Raw genomic sequence first — 17034 nt, 5'->3', positions numbered from 1 at the left:
GGATCCTGCTGAGGACTATCCTTCTGTAGCTAGTTAGTGTTACGCCTTCAATTAGACGTTTCTGGTTTTATTAATTAATTTACTTACATAACTTACTTACAGTGGCAGGGGGAGAGGGAGAATCTTAAGTAGGCTCTGCACCCAGCAGGAAGCCCAACTCAGGGCTCAAGCTCACAGTGGTGAAATCATGACCTGAACCATAATCAAGAGTTGGACACTTAACCAACTGAGCCACCCAGGGGCCCCTCGATGTACCCAGTTTTAAAACTCTGATAGTAAAAGAGAGAATGCAACTGGAGGAAATTCTTCTGACCAAAAAGAATGATATCTTGTAGCTTCTGCAATAATTTGAAGATCAACTTGCTGAAATACCATTAGTAATAGTAAGAAGAAAGTTTGCAGACGGGCAAATGTATGCCACTTGATCCACAGACTGTGGACCACCTCGTCTGGTCTCAGATTAGATTCCCAAAGGGATCAGTAACATTTTCCCCAGACTTGGATTTCACCATACTCATACACTTGTGTTTTCAGCCTCAAATCACAGTACTAATCAGAGCCTAAACGAATGTAACATCATTTGAGAAACAATACAACCTTTCTGCCATCCCTCATCATAATTCCTTTGGTCCCATAACACTATTCTCTGGTCCTTACCATTTTTGCATGCTTTGTGCTTTGATTCTTCTAGGATTTTAACATTCCTGCTATTTGTGTGGTTCCAGGTCAGTCTTGTAGCGTTAGCATTTGCCTCCATGTTTCTAAATATTTAATCTGTATCGTAGCTTAAAGAGTTCTATGCCATCACTTTGATTTTTTTTTAAGAATCTCCCCACCTTCTTTCTCCTCATTGGAATTGCCCAGGGTCATGTTTCTGAGCACTTCCTGGTTTTGTCTTCTTTTGAAAACTTGTGGAATTATGCCTATATTTAAAAAAAAAGTGTTGAAGTCTAGCTTCCTAAAATCCTCTGTACACATTTTATCCAGCTCAGTCTTGCCCCACTTTGAAGATGATGTGACCACATTTTCCCAGGTTCCCATCCCTTCCATTCCGATGAATGGCTTCTTCCCATTGGTTGGAATCAGAGCACAATTATTTCTATTCCTTCCTATACCCTGTAGGATGTGAAATTGTAGGAAGGAAAGTGAAAAACTCTGCTTTTATCTGAATCAAGGGTCCAAATGTTATCTCCACTGTGTGTGTTCTGCCAGTTTTGTGGATTTCCTCCATGTGGCTCAGCTCTGCTTCCATGAAAATGTCCCTTCTGTCCGTCTCTTCTTTCATCTTCATCCAAGTGTTCAGGGAGTCCTCTGAATCTATTGTTGTCACAGCCTACAGTGCTGCCCCATCTATTTCCAACAGGTCTTTGTGCTCAGCACACCCTTCTATCACTGTGTTCCCATGGATCTGTTCCATCTCGCCAACTCTCAGTGGTATCCGTGAGGTCTTGTTGGTTGCCCTGGGCCTTAATATCAAAGTTGCTGTTTGCTTATGTATGTTCTGTGCATGATATCTGGACATCTGCTACCTACATTTTGTTTCTGATGTCCTTCCTGATTGTTTTCGTATTGAATCACTCGGCACCTCCCTCACTGTTGAAATTCTTCCCAGCCCTCCTTAATGTCATTCATGGAAACACATTTCAGTTTTATCTAGGTGTTTTTTTCTCCCTTCCCATCTGTTTTCCATTTACAGCCCTTTTGGCCAGATGAATTGGTATCTGACTAAACACATTCTTTTCAGTCTTTGAAAAATTCTCTTCATTCTTAGTCAAATATCCATCATTCCTACATTTGAAGCTATTGCCCTGAAATAAAAATTTGTGCCAAGTGTGTACCTAGTCATTTACTTTTCATGTCATATTTTTGTTCTAAACATTTGTGCCTAAGTCTTTTATATCCCAAATTTCACATCATCTTGAGATGCTTCCATACTCTATTTTGATAGGCTTTCATTTCCCTGTAACTTGGCAGTTGATGACTTTGACCAGCCTCAGGAGGCTCTGCCATAGGCCAGATTTATACTCCATGAAGATAACACCCTGTCTTCCATGACTTGATTGGGTCAATTCACAGACATTACCATATTCCTTATAAGGAGGTCTCCAAGTCCCAGTGCTTGACTTTTCCTCCATAGCTTTACCATTTCATGTGTCCTCTTCCTCTGTAGGAAAGGATTATTAGAAGTGGTGTAGTATAGTAGAAAAGGACCTTGCTGTTACTTGTTTCTTGGTAGCTAAAGAAGACAAATAAGGGACCTCTACAAGCCTGAGCTTCTTTATCCTTCAAGTGGGGATAGATTACTGACCCAACAGAGTTGTGTTGTTTAATAAGACACTATGTATGAAGCCACTTTGTAAGCTAAAAGTAACATAGACATAGGTTTTAAGAATAATCATTGCATTATTTAGTTTTCCTCCATCATGCAGAGCACATGGAGCATGCATGACAAGTTGCTCAACATTTGCCCCAGACCTATATTAACTCATTTATTGAATGTCTCCTGGAAGCCAGATCCTCTGTAAGAAGCAACAAGGCAAGTGCACAAAACTTGGTGGTGGAGTATGTGGCCAGGAAGAATTGGAATTTGGGAGCATTTCCTTTCCCCAGAAGATTAAATGGGCATTGTGATAGCCTGTACACTTCCTACAGTCACCTGCGCCATGCCTTGTTCTTTGGATTTGAACACTTCAACAGATGTTTTGGGGCATCCAGAGGTCCTCTAGTGGTGTGCAAAAATCTGCTTATTTTCTAGAACCCTGGACCTCTAGCTTATTCAGGATCCACCCTAAGCTAACTTCATCTGGGATCTTGCCACAGTACACACCCCTCTCCACCTTGACCATGATGGGACAGCATAGTTCTCCAGTGAGTTTGTAGGACAATCATAGTAACAATTAACCATGATAGTAACAACTACAATTCACATGTATTGAATATCTACCTTGTGTCACATACTCTGCTAGGCTCTATATACATCAGTGCTTTTCAGCCATTAAAAAAATTGTCGCTCCCCTAAGGAGACTTTTTAGACATGTTTTTCTTGATATCCCTTCTGTGACACGTTAATACCATAGATGTACTGTGTATTTGTTAGGTACTACATGTAGATAGGTATTTTCTGTGATTTATATTTAAAGAGAACCCCCAAGAACCAATTTTCACCCTCTTGAGGGTGATATTACCGCCATCGAGAATGTGTGTGTGTGTGTGTGTGTGTGTGTGTGTGTGTGTATTCCCCTGCTTTTCTCAATCATTCCTCAAGTAATTTTTAAACTGTTTGCTCAATCCCTGAACCTATTACACAACTATTGACTCCAGGGAAAGAAACCTTAATTTGGAAGTAACAGCAAACACTCCATTTAAGGAAAGGCTACATTTTCCACATAGAGCCCACCCCAGGTCAAGCCTGGACAGACCCCAGCTTGATGAAGTCTTATGGTCTCTCTCACACACGATTTTCTTTGTGACTTCTTCCCCCAGGACCTTGAATAGATGCTGGACATTCCTCATCAGAAACCTGAGGAGGATACTAAAAAGACAGCCACAATTTTCCTTCTGCTTGCTGCCAAAGTTCTTGAGGCCAGCTGTTGGGGTAAGATTTTCTAGGATTTTACATACATACATATACGTATACACACACACATATACATACATACATACATATACACACAAATACTGCAATCTGAGGTTTCAAATGCCGTCTTAGTTTTCTGTGTCAAAGGGCTAGAAAATGTGGAAATGAGGGAAGGTAGTAGAAGGATGGGTGAAGGAGAGAAGGAGAGAGAGAGAAAAGGAAGACAAAGTATCATGGAAGGAACAAGGGTTTTGCAATCAGACAACCAGCTTGGTCACTTTGTGACCTTGGGAGAAAGTTACTTAAACACTCTAGGTCAGTAAAAGACTTGTTATTCCAGGTCTATCTTTGTACTCACAATATCTGGCATGTAAAAGGTGCCCAATTGTGTGTCAGCATTATTATTATCACATACACATGTTGGTAATAAAAGGAATTGGAATCAAATAAATTTGCCATTCAAGTTTTCAAATCTTAGAAAAGGCTTATGCATACCAATACGCATGGGCGCAGCCATGAGGCATTCTGGGACTCCAGGAGCAAAAGCTGATGGGAAAGGACCCCCATTCAATTTTTGAACCAGGAGAAATAAGACAAGGGAGTCATCAGTGGAGGTCAATTTATGGCCCTCATTACTGATCAATGCCGCTTTATAGAGCTGAGCTTCTATCTGTGAGCAGGTGGGATTCTCACACCAAACTCCAGCAGTTGACCAATTTACTCACACTGAGGCCACACCAGAACATGGCAGTCTTCCCCTTGTGCAGAAAGATGCCTTCTGTGGATATTCCCTAAGAAAAGGAACAGAAGCAAGAGCTAGGCCACGTGTGACTTCTTTCTCCTTCTAAACTCACCAAACAGGCTAAGTCAGTTCACCTCCCAGGGTGGGAGTGGGGGCAATGTGTAAAGGAACCGAAGAGGCCGGGTATGTTATGCCAGGGGATGTCCTTCAACCTGGACAAGATAAAACAAGAGAGGGTTGGATGTGAGATTCCCACCTTCTATTGGATCATAGTTAGTAATGGGAGGTAACAAAACTGGCAGCATTTAATCAGTCCATAGAACTGGCCCTGAGTGGGAGGAAAGGCTACTGCAGTATGCTTCAAAATGGTCAACAATTAGCTCTCTGGGGAAAAAACAAAATGATATCCATTTATAAGTTTTACTGATACAGAGGTTGTGTAGCACACAATTTATAAGTAATAATAAAACATACAATCTCCTTTAAATTCCATATAGCCAATTGATTCTCACTAAATGTTTTCACTGATTGTTGCTGAACTCTTGTATCCATAGCCAACCTGTGGTTACAGTTCAACCATGATTTCATAAGTGGAGTAATTTCCACCATCCAGATAACAAAAGATGTAAATAATTCACAAGCACAGGCAATAGTAAAATGTAGTAAGATTATTGAGAAGTGATGAGTTTGTGTATTTATGACCTTTGCTTTTAATGTAAATTAATTGTATGTTTATATAATTTAAATTTTAATAATGGCTGTGTTTAACAGTCCAACTTGTAAAATGCCTGAAAACTTACCAGTCAGCACACCACTGAGGGATATCCCATAATCCGAATTATGTTCGGCCCCCACCTAAGGAGAACAGCATCCACCAGGGGGCAGTGTGGCTCCAGGTGGTCCCTTATGCAGGGAGCCAGCCCTCAGGCTGCAGTTACTAGAGGAATAGTCAGAAGGTTGAGACTTAGGGCTTCTCTCCGGGTGTTGACCCAGGAACAATCTGGAGACCAAAACACATGACCTGAAATGCTAGTGGAGAAGGGGTCAGGGGACAATCCACCTGCTCCCTGCACCCATGTGGCAACAGGACAGGGCAGTAAGGCCCATTGCAGACCCCGCTCTCTGGTGATGTGAAGATGTACTCTGGACAGAAGATGTTCTCGGGCTCAGGAGCTTGAGTGAGACAGAATTTAATTACCTAAAATTGGGTTCAGGGTCTGTAGTTGAGAGAGCCAGGGAGGGGAGATCAACACTAGAAGCAAAGCAGAATTTCCTAGTCAGCTAAAGAATGTGGAGCCTTGGGGGACACAAGCAGAATCATAAAAATCCAATTTCCAAACTGCTTTCTTCCCTGTACACAGGAGCTGTAGTTTAGTTTTTTTTTTTTTTTTTTTTTTTTAAATTTTTTTTCAACGTTTATTTATTTTTGGGACAGAGAGAGACAGAGCATGAACGGGGGAGGGGCAGAGAGAGAGAGGGAGACACAGAATCGGAAACAGGCTCCAGGCTCTGAGCCATCAGCCCAGAGCCGGACGTGGGGCTCGAACTCACGGACCGCGAGATCGTGACCTGGCTGAAGTCGGACGCTTAACCGACTGCGCCACCCAGGCGCCCCTAGTTTAGTTTTTAAAAGTAGGAGCAAGTTATGTAGCATAACGTGCTATTCAACAGAGGCTCTATACTGATAAATACTTCATATTTAATTTATCCTAATTCCATTTTATATGCTTACAGTCACTTTCTAAAAGCCCCACTTGAGGCTTAAATGCCTCTTGTAGGACTTTGAAAGTGTAGTTTCTTGGTGACTTAACTTTTCCGTATCCAAAGTGAATCTAGCCACCCTAACAGAGCAAAAGCAAAACTAGTACCTGGAAAAATTACATTTTCTTACTAATGTAGGCAAAATTTTCCCTAGAATAATAAGCTATCCAAATCATTTATATAAAGTTTTTGTTTTTTCTCTATACTCACCTGTTAGGAAATTGCTTCCTTATTTTGTTTATTAAGATCTAGCTTTGTAAGTCCAGGATTTCAAAAGAGTTGTGTTTATCTCTTTGCTTGCTTCAGGCACGAATTGCTCCCAGGCCATGGGAGAAAAGTGAGTTCATAACTGATGTAAGGGCTTTAGATTAATAGAAGATCAACAATTTTGGTTTGAGAGAATAATGTCTTACATTGTTATTTTTAACAGTTTATGAGCAATTATATTCAGTGATATATTAGAAACAGTGGGAAAACAGAAAATTTTGGGTGATCAATGTCTAACACAAAGTAGTTCAAGTTGTTAAATTATTTATTCCAAAAAGTATGTTATGTCTGTGTTAAAAAGCTAAGTCATGTTTCAGTGTAGAAGAGTAAGAGAAAAGATATCTAAAATAAACTAAGGCATAGGATCACAGAATATATCCTGTTTTATAACTTAAAATATTTTTTATAATGCATAGTTTTAAATATGTGCATAGCTAGAGAGTAGAGTATAATGAACCCTCAAACTTTGTGACTCTTGTTTCATCTATAGCTTTACAACACCATTGATATAACATTTCATCTCTGAATACAAAACTTAATAAGTAATAATATACTATTATCACATTTAAAAAATCATCACAAAAATTTCCATAGTATCATTCAATATATGGTCATTGTTTAATTTCCCCAACTTTTGTGTATGTGTGTGTGTGCACACTTGAATTTATAAGGATGATACAATATATTGCAGTTGGTTAACATGTCTCTTAAGTGTCTTTTCATCTGTAGGTTGTCCTGTCATTTCTTTTGTTTTTACAATTTATTTTTTAAAGAAAACATTTTTGTTACTATTAAAATCACAAATATTTACCCATCATTCTTTAAGGCTTCATAATATTCCATTGTGTGGGTGTTCCATGATTTATTTACACAGTCTTCTATTGTTGGATAATTGTGTTCAATGTTTTCCTAATACTCCATCTATTGTGAACAACACCCTAATACATACATCTTTGGAGACCTGCTTGATTATTGAAGAAAAATTGATAGATACAGAATTCCTGTTTGAAAGAATCAGTCTCTCTTTCTCTTCCAATGCTTTTTCCAATGGTTTGCTTTACTTCTAAAGTAAAGGTATGAACTTGCTTTTGAATTTGATTTAAATTCAAACTCTCCAAAAATTGAGGATTCCTGCAATAAATATTGAAACCATTTCTTTCTATACTGGTAGGGTTCAGGTAAACAGAGTCTTTCACTACAGATGGGTCAGGAAGAGGTTCATTGCAAGATGACTATACAGGTGTTCATAGTCAAAAAGCTGGTTAAACTGGAAGGTGTCATATGTCCTCAGTGACCCACCCCTCTGGCTTGATGAGTCACTTTAATTTGAACTGAAGATGTCACCCTCTTTCATAAGATTGCTGAAAAACCCTGAGCATGTCAATAGAATGCCTTGGAAAATGTGTTCATTCCTTCTTTGATTAGCTGTACTTTTACTGTGAGGTTACAAGAAAGTCTAGTCTCCAGTAGGGAATGTGAGTAGTTGTTATTGCCACAGGATAAGATTCTTAACTTCCTTTGAAAGCTCTCAGGAATTCAGTGTGGGGTCGGATGAATGGGAAGGGGATGGGGGTAAAGATAAACAAGATCAGCCGTGAATTGACAATTATTGAAGCTAGGTGATGGGTACATGGTAATTCATTCTACTATTTTCCCTAATCTGGAGTATGTGTGAAAATTCACGTCCATAATAAAATTTAGAAGATCTCCCAGAGCAATATGGCCAGTCCATGGCCTATGCCCCTGGGTGGCTCTTTGGGGCTCCAAGTACAGCCCTTGAAGCAAACGTGAATAAGATTTCATGATAAATTATTGTAATGGGGGTGTTTTTAAAGTAATAACAGGTCCTTGGAGAGATTTCAAATGATATTCCATGCAAGCGTGTGCTACCATTCACTTTTATTTCATGCAATAAATGAATCATATAGGAATATTTTACAAGGGAAATTATTGTAGCGCCTCATCAATGACACTGGAGGGTTCTGCCTTATATCCTCTGTCAAGGAGACCACTCTTACAGAGCAGTCTTTAAAAAAACCTTCACAATCAGGAAATCTCACTTTCTATACAATCTGGTTTATAAAAGGTACTGAAAACACCTATGGTGTACCAAATTGGGATTCATGAGATAACACCGAATTTTTTTTCTTTTAAACTTCTTCAGAAAGTCAGGCGCATCCAAGGACCTCATACACAGTAGGCCATCACCTAGAGTGGCTCTAGAAAATCAGGTGTCTAAAATTTTAATTGTAGAATGAATCCCATGTTCTGATGGAATATATTGTAGATATAAAGAATGCTTACAGGGGTGGTCTGGGTGGTTCAGTCAGTTAAGCGTCCAACTAGATCTTGGCTTAGGTCATGATTTCACAATTCATGGGATCTATCCCTGCATCAGGCTCTGTACTGATGGCAAAGGGCCTGCTTTGGATTCCCTCTGTCCCTCTCTCTCTGCCCCTGCCCTACTCGGGCTTTCTCTCTCTCTCTCTCTCTCTCTCTCTCTCTCTCTCTCTCTCTCTCTGTCTCAAAATAAATAAATAAAACTTAAAAAAAAAAGAATGCTTGTTTAGTTATATAGGTATTTGATCTATTAGATGCCTCCTCTTAGTAGGCTAAGGACTAGGTGTTGAAAGTGCAAAGTGAAATCACTTAACCAGCCTCAGTGGTGATTGTCTGACATACAGAGAAGAAGGGGTATTTCATTTTATGAGTCAGCAACCACTAGCAAGCAGATGGCTAATTTTTTCTTCCCCTATACCCTGACAATGAAACAAGAAAGCTATAACCCTTAGAGCATAAATTAGATCTTGATTATAAAAGACCTCATTTCATAAAATAAAGATTCTATCCCTTCAAGGGATTCTTCATTTTACACATAAGGAAACAAAGGATGAATGACGCTTATAAACTCAAGGTTAGATTGAAATCATAGTTTGTTCTGATTTGATTACATCAAATGGCAAAATCCAAAACTTGTCTGGTGACTTCCTTCATAAAATAAGAGAACGTTTTATATTCTCTGTGAAAAAATGGGTTGCATTCTGTCTGCCACCAACACCGGCTTGCTTCTCACTAATACCAAAGTACACAGTATCATTTCTATTTAGTTTGTCTAGAACTGAGGTATAATACAATGGCTTGTATCAGCTCATGAGACCCTGTCTACACATCTCTTCCCAACTCCGTGTTCTGTAACATCATGTGGATGGCTTGAAATCAGGCATGGTGGGAGTATCTACACCACAGAAACTGGCAAACACTCCAACCGGGACTTTTTTTTTTTAACCGGGAGAGCCAGTTTGCCAGTATACCACTTGTTATACTACAGATGCTTAATAGCCAAGGCTCTAATATTTACAGTTTCAGCCTATTTCCAAATGACCATCGTCACGTTCTGACAACGCACTGATCAAATCTGAAGTCCTCAATATAGTCTGGCCTTCGTCCATGTTTGGAGCTTCATCTCATATCATGCTTTTTGCATGCTCACCTTTCTGCAGACCCGCAGACATGCCTTCATTCCTTTGAAAACTCCTTGCTCCTTCCCCACACAGTTTTCTCCGAGCTGCAACCCACCTGCTCCTAGGTAACACCTCCATGTCCTTCAGCACAGCGCTGAATTTCCACTTCCTCAGAGTAGCATTCCTGGACTCTATGTCTAGGTCAAGTATGAGAGTTGAAAGCCTTCCTCATACTCTGAACCTTAGTCTTGCATATCAGCCCTGTCTGTACCTCTGTACCCACTATGATTGTTTGATTCAGGACCACCTTCTTCACGGGGCAGTGGTCATCATGGGAGGTGGGGTTGTGTCTGGTTTTCCTGTGTGTGCTTTCCCTACTAACTAGAAAGTAGCGTAGGGCCTTTCAAAATATGTATTTAGAAAATAGTCCAAAGATTCTGAAAAATGTGGAGAATAATGCAATAAGCATCTGTGTACTTATCAACCAGCTTTAACCTCAACATTTTGCCAGAATTGTTGTACTTTTTTTTCTTAAAGAACAGAAACATTGGTATTCTGACTAAACCCTTTGTGAATTCTTCTCAATCCCATCGCCATCTTTTCCTCCCTGGAGAAAACCCTGAATGTGAAGGTGTTGTGGATTCCTCCACTGTAAGAAGCCATAGTTTGCCTGGGAAGGTCTCTGTGTATATTTAGAAAAGATATTATTCATCTTTGCCAGCATATGTGGTGGCTGGAAGTGAGCAAAAGACCCTTCCTCATGAGGATTTATGAATGGCATTCTTCTTAGAAAGGGAGTTGATGCCCTGTTTAGGTCAGGATTTCTCAATATGTAGTGTGAGTCAACCATTTTATACTGTTGGATGGCTTAAATTTCTTGCCTTTGATCAGTTGTTAGATTATAAAATTTTTAAAGGGTATAATTTTATAATTTGTTTGAAGTTGTCTAAGTTCTGATATCAGCTTGATTTGTAGATACTTTAAGCTCCATTAATATAAGATGACAAAGAGGGAGTGTTCAGTTGTGGTAAAGAGCATGAATGGCTGGAGTGAAGTCTTTCTGAACTCTATGATCCAGAGCAAGGCAGTCCCTGAGCAGTGTCGTGGCATCACTGGGGAACTTGTTGGAAATGCACATTCCTGGCTCCCACCCCAGATCCCCTAAAGCAGAAATTCAAGGGTGGACCTCAGCAATCTGTTTTAATTAGCCCTCCAGTTGATTCTGGTGCCCACTAAAGTTTAACAACTGATCTAAAGCAACAAATTTAAGCCCTTCAAGCTTCAGTTTATTTCTCTGTAAAATATAAATAATAATAATAATAATAATACTTAAGAGACAGGATCTCTGTGAGGATTAAAAATTAGTTAACATTTACTCAGCACATCTCCCAGTGCCAGGCATTGTTCTTAGCACTTACCATATTTTATTTCACTTAATCCTGAAATTAACTTCATCACAAATAAAGATTAGAAAAGTACCTAGCACGTAGCAAGCCCTCAATAATTGTTACTATTATTACCTTTTTGAGTTGTAAAGATTAAATGAGATGATATAAATGCTTAGCACAACATCTAATGCATAGCATATTCATAACAGGTATTAACTATTTACACATAAAACTATTTGTGTCAAAAGTAAACATTATTTACATGGGTCTTTTTGAGAAGTAGGATCTAGTCTAAAATGATTACTGAAAGGGAATCTCCCACTGGAAAAAGAAGCCATTACAGAAAAAAATTTTTACAGATCACATTTCAACATTTCTTTTAGTGATTTGTCAAAAGTCAAGGAAGCCAAAGGGAGCTCTTTGAACTAATTGGGAGGGCCAAGAAGGTATTAACTACTCTCTAATTAAGCTGGTAATAGCTGCCCTCTATTGGTGAGATCAAAGACCAGAGAAACACTGCCTGGGAGGACTTTTGAAGACTGGCTGCTCTCAATGACAGCCTTGAAGTTTCGGACCCTACAAAGTAGCTCAGAGGGAGAGTTGCTCTGTCTGTGGGGGTCCAAGTGAAAGAAGGAGAAGGTCCAGGTGGATGGAGAACAGTTAAAGGTTTGTTAGGAAAGCGTCAGCTTAGATTTGGCATTTGTATTTGTTTCAGAATCGTACTCTGAATTGTGTCTTCTAAAATAAAAAAGTAAAATTAAATAAATAAATAAATAAATAAATAAATAAATAAATAAATAAAATAAACAAGTCACTAGCAGTAGTTGCTTTGCAGCTCGATGTAAAGAATTTCCACATATTGGGAAGGGACTGGGGCAAAAGCACACTCTCCCTCGTCTACAACTGTGAATGTGAAACCACACAGTCAAAGCCTTTCCTGTTCGCACTGTCATTCCCAAAGCTGACCTCTCCTTTGTACCCAGAACACCACTGGCTTCTCCTCTCATGACATCTGGTATGGGTGGAAGTGCTTGGGGTTTTATTTGGGGTTTTTTTGGTTTTTTTTTTTTTTTGGTCTAGACCAGAACTGCCCAATAGTAGGGGCTACATTTGTTACTTTTTTTTAAGTAGACACTAAAATATAGTGAATAAGAAAAGATGGAATTAATCTCAATAATGTAGTTCATTGAAACCAAGATATCCTGAATATTATCACTTTGATATGTAATTAATATATGAGTATTAATGAGATATTTCACAATTTTGGGGGGGTACTAATTCTTTGAAATCCAGTGTGCATTTTACACCTACGACACTTCATAATTTGGATTAGCCACATTTTCAGTGCTCAATAGCCACATGTGGCTAGGGGCTCCTGTATTGGATAGTGTGGGGCTAGAGCATGAGCAACTCAGAGGCAGTATCTAATCTATCCTTGTACCCACAATGCTTTGTTCAGTGCCTGAAACATAAGTGCTGTTCCCTAGGTAAATATGGTATGTAGAATTCTAAGTTCACCTCCAGCGATCCTTGCCTTTGTATAATCTCTTCCTCTTTGAATGTGGGAAGAGCATATGAGTATGATGTGATATCAATTTATTGATTATGGTATGTTATATGGCAAAAAGGAGATTATTTGGGTGGGCCTGCTCTAATCAGGTGAGTCCTTTAGGAGAGAGAAACATTCCTGCTGGCCTGGAAGAAAGCATACAGCTATGTAGTGACCTGCCAAAGGAAAGGATATGCTTCTAGAAACTGAGACACATCCCCAGCCAACCAACTAGAGAGAAATCAAGAACCTCAGTCCTATAACCACAAAGAACTGAATTCTACCAGCAACTAGCGAGCCTGTAAGAACACCCTGAATTCCAGATGAGAACTGTAGCTGACACTTTGACTTCGGCCTTGTGAGCCTCTGAGCAGAGAACCTAACCACGCTGTGCCCAGATTTCAGACCTACAGAACTGTGAGCTAGTACAGGGACATTGTTGTAAGCCATTAAATTTGTTGTAATTTGTTAGATAGCAATAGAAAACTAATACAGTAAACAAGTGTCGTAATTCAGCAAGCATCAATCAGCTGGTGGCAATGTCTCTAAACCACAGGCATAGTCCCTAAGAGAAAATAGTGACCTCTGAACTTTGGACTTGAAAATCAAACCAGTATTACAATGACAGCATATTTATTTAACTGTGCCAGACTATTAGCGGTCTCGGCGTTTGAATTAGTCTCTCTTCCCAGTGCCATTTTTATCAGAGGGAAGAGCTAAGTGAGAGGCAAAAAATCAAAAACAAAACAAAAAAAAACAAAACACAAACCCTCTGGAAATAAGTTTGATATACTTATCTTGTAAAAGAGTGACCATTGATTAGAGGCAAATATGACAAATCATGACAATAATAAGGATAGTTCACACTTGTTGGGTTTGTGCTCTGCACCAGGCATATCACCCATTGCCTCACTGTCTCCTTACCGCAGCCCTAAAAGGCAAATACAATTATTACCTTCCTTTTATGGATGTGGAAACCAAGCTTGAGAGGTAGGAGGAGATTTAGCTGCATAACCAGGCAATAAAGGTAATTAGGAAGGAAGAGGAAGAAGAGGTATTTTTGGATGAAGTACTCTTCAGAACAGATTAGCTTGACTCTCACACGCAGCTCTTTCTCTTGGATGACAGAGAGCTCTGTTTCCTCTCTGTTAACAGGTCCTCTTTAAACCCCTTCCTTTTAACAAGGTACATTTCCCTAGTGGTCCTCAACCTTTGCATTCTGCCTTCTAGTTTCTCCTTTGGGGAAGTCGTTGAGTCCTCTGGCTCCCAATAATACCTCTGGTCTTGGCTCTGAAAGGTACATCTTGAACCTTGTTGTTCTGAGCATCTGCCCTCCCGTGATGTTTCCACTTGGATGTCTCCTTGTCCTCTCAAGTTCAGCTTGTTCAAGGTGGAGTGCATCACTATGCCCTGAAAATCAGCTCACCTCTGCAATACTCTACACCTGCCAACAGTTCCGTAACCACTGGCCAGTCTGCCAGGCTGCAAACCCCAAACTCTTCAACCCTTTCTCATCTTCATTCCCTTTAGCCAATCAACTGCTAAAAGTATCTTTCCAGAATGTTTGCTCAACCATGCCTTCTACACTGTCCAACCTCCTGAGCCTTTTAGTTCACTGACCTTCTTTACTGTTTTCCTTATCCAGCTTTTATTCCAGGGTGCATCAATTCAGTCACCCATGCCAGGACCCAAGTCCCCTTGCCACTCTATTTTCATCATTCCTGTTTGACATAATTTGAAACCAGCCATCTTGCTCTTCAACTGGGAGGCTGAGTAGTATTAGAAACATTGCACAGAGGGAAGATAAAGTTAACACAGAGCCCTCTGTTCCAGTTTTCCTTGAGGCCCCAGGACCAAGGATGCCAAATGCTATCACATTCCAAAGCAAATTACTGGCCCCTCCCTATGCATGACTCCTAAAGAAGATGGATGAAAACAGGTTTTATGATCTTTATTTTTCACTGACCTTGAGCTGTGAGTTCTTCCTATCCGATACTCCCTCATACTTACCCCCCTAGCCATGAGGGAGCTTCATAATCATTGTTGATAGGTATCTTTTGAAGGTTGGGGGGGCGGGTACAGACAGACATTAGACTCATGCCTAGGGAAAAACGTCTTTAATGAGAGGCTGGCTAAAGTGTGTGTCAGCACAGCAGAGGGCTGCATTTAGGAAATAACCACATTCTGGCCTATGCCAGGCCAAAGCTGCCTTTTTGCAGGGACCAAATGTGAAACTGATGGTGAGAATGTGAGCGTGGTTTGTTTAGAAAGGAATCTTGATCCAGAGGGCTTCCTGCGGTCAGTGAGGTGTCCTCAGCAAAAAGAGGTCAGGGGTTCCACTGGAGAGAGAAGCAGAAGGGAATTGTAGGTGGCCTAGAGGAGAGGCACCATCTGAGACCAAGGAATTCTGGTTGGAAGGGTGCAGCACAGGAGCTTCTGAGGAGGCTGCGGATGCTCTCCTGAAAGAATAAATTAGTTATCTGGATACAACAGTCAGAGCCAGAGGGAAACTACACGAGCTTGTATCTGCGTCCATCAAATAAGGCCTTCCCCCCTTCTACCTTTCTGTTGTCTCTGCTCCCACCCTGGACGGCCCAGTAGTAGTCAAATGGTGGAGGAACAGAGTGGCGGGTCAGGGAGAAGTAGCACTAACGGGGAAATAGAGATGAATATCCCAGTCCCCACTGCAGGCCCTTTGGTCTAAAGCATATCTGAGCTTGCAGTGAAGTTTGGAGTTTTATCACGCATGTTAATTAATACATTGAGGTTGTGATTTGAGGATGAAATGACCAGAGGACATCTTGTTATCTGAAATGATCACAGTCAGAAGACCTTCCTCGGGGTGTCTAGGTGGCTTAGTCAGTTAAGGGTCTGATTCTGGATTTCGGCTCAGGTCATGGTTCTCATGGTTCATGAGTTTGAGCCCTCTGTGGCACCAGTACAGAGCTGGTGGCACAGAGCCTGCTTGGGGTTCTCTGTCCATCTCTCTCTTTGCCCTTGCCCCGCTCTCTCTCTCCCTCAAAATAAATAAATAAACTTAAAAAATTAAAAAAAAAAAAGACTTTCTAATGTCTCATCTGAAGGGTTGGAAAGAGTAGTAGACCCAAGAGGATTCAAACAGGCAGTTGGGGGTGAAGAATAAAATTGTTTCTCTTTGCATCCTATGTGTCCAGCTTGCTCAGTGAGACCACTCAGTTTGTATCACTGAAATAATGTGAGTCCACAGTCAACCTTCAAGCCATGGCAATGTAACGTTTTTCTGGTAGACACACTGTCCTATTCTCTGCAAAGTCACCTTATGCTTCTCCACCTTCCTTGACGTTGGAACTTCACACTGGCCCCTCACTCTCAGATGATCTTGCCTGAGTCATTGCAGAGAAAGTAGAATCCGTCAGATGGGGGGAGTCTCTCTCCATTTCTTCTCTATCATTAAATGGAGCTTAGAACTGTTCTTAGACTATTAATTGTTAATTGACACATGTACTGTAAGTCTATGAAGGATGCTTCCACTATTTGACAATAGCATACTCTCTTAGGCAGGTAGACTATTTCCTCCATGATCTTATTCAATATCGATTTGCCTATTTCATTTTCATATAATGTAAAAATAAACTTTTAGCTCAATTTGAAACTTGGAAACTTTTTGCATGTATATTAAAATCTACGAGAGAATCTAAAGTCAGGTTTTAATTTATTTGTATTGCATTCTGCAAAATACGTCCACGAGATTACCATTTGTATGGTGAGTATTTTGCAATATGTGAAATAGGGCGTTTCACGCCTTTGCCATCACCCTCAGAGAGCTTTTCCAGTCTCAATTCTCTTATTCCATCTAATTCCAATTTCATTTTAAAAGCAGTCGGGAACATATATACCCTGAGCATTTAAAAATGTTACATTTAATATATGTAACGAGTTTTTAATTCCAATATAAGTAACAAAAATAATTGAAAAACAGAGTTGCTAATGGAAACACGCTTCTCTATAAAAGTAATTTACGATATCTAAAAGAATTCTAAGTTCATTATAGAAAATTTTGAAAATCACAGGGAAGTATAAAGAGTAAAATAAAAATCAGCCATAACCACACCACCACTTCTATACTAATTTTTGAGATCTTCCAGTCTTTATTTTTCAAACTTGGTATAATAATGCACACACATTTTATTATTTATTTTATTTTAATTCCAGTGTAGTTAACATACAGGTTATATTAGTTTCAGGTGATTAACATACAGTGTTAACATACAGTGATTCAGCAATTCTATACATTACTCAGTGCTCATCTT

General features: G+C 39.9%; 1 long non-coding RNA gene across 3 annotated transcripts in view; it reads left to right on the top strand.

Moving 5' to 3' along the window:
• Positions 1–17034, top strand: part of LOC121034794 (uncharacterized) — a 205745-nt gene that overhangs the window by 15421 nt on the left and 173290 nt on the right. For all 3 annotated transcript variants that reach the window (XR_005792617.1, XR_005792616.1, XR_005792615.1), the window contains exon 2: positions 3484–3595. This is a non-coding gene — a long non-coding RNA (uncharacterized LOC121034794). The remainder of the gene's footprint in view (positions 1–3483; positions 3596–17034) is intronic.

The sequence above is a fragment of the Herpailurus yagouaroundi genome, unplaced genomic scaffold (genome assembly GCF_014898765.1).
Source record: "Herpailurus yagouaroundi ecotype Mexico unplaced genomic scaffold, PumYag 160, whole genome shotgun sequence".
Classification (NCBI taxonomy): domain Eukaryota; kingdom Metazoa; phylum Chordata; class Mammalia; order Carnivora; family Felidae; genus Herpailurus; species Herpailurus yagouaroundi.
This window is presented reverse-complemented; position numbering and strand designations above follow the sequence as displayed.